The sequence below is a fragment of the Camelina sativa genome, unplaced genomic scaffold (assembly GCF_000633955.1).
Source record: "Camelina sativa cultivar DH55 unplaced genomic scaffold, Cs unpScaffold11992, whole genome shotgun sequence".
Classification (NCBI taxonomy): domain Eukaryota; kingdom Viridiplantae; phylum Streptophyta; class Magnoliopsida; order Brassicales; family Brassicaceae; genus Camelina; species Camelina sativa.
The window spans coordinates 1-361 of NW_010933035.1; the positions used below are offsets into that span (position 1 = coordinate 1).

Below are 361 nucleotides of genomic sequence, written 5' to 3' on the forward strand. Positions count from 1 at the left end.
TTCTACATCATCATGCTTATCTCCAAGATCATCTCCGTATCCTTAAATTAAAACCCAAACATTCGTTTTTCATTTAAACTAAAACAAAGTTGATATTTGAATGAAACGAGTTTTGACCATTTTTTTTACTAACCATTTTCTGTGATCATAATCTCTGGATCGCCATAATTGTCCTTAATATACTTCAAAAGAGATCTCAAACCTTTTGAATACACATCCAGCTTACCACCAAACGGCTAATCAACGGAAAACAAATACAGTAAATTATTTATGTACTGTGAGAAAAAGTAAACCAAAAAAATATATATTATATGCCATTACCTTGCTACCAATTTTGGTTCCATCCACAGTCTTGCCTGGT

General features: G+C 31.9%; 1 long non-coding RNA gene across 1 annotated transcript; it reads right to left on the bottom strand.

The window, feature by feature from the left end:
• Positions 1-358, bottom strand: LOC104775311. Its single transcript, XR_765831.1, has 3 exons — positions 322-358; positions 134-236; positions 1-41 (listed from the first exon to the last, which is right to left on the bottom strand). It is a non-coding gene; the product is annotated as an uncharacterized LOC104775311 (long non-coding RNA).
• Positions 359-361: the final 3 nt, after the last annotated feature.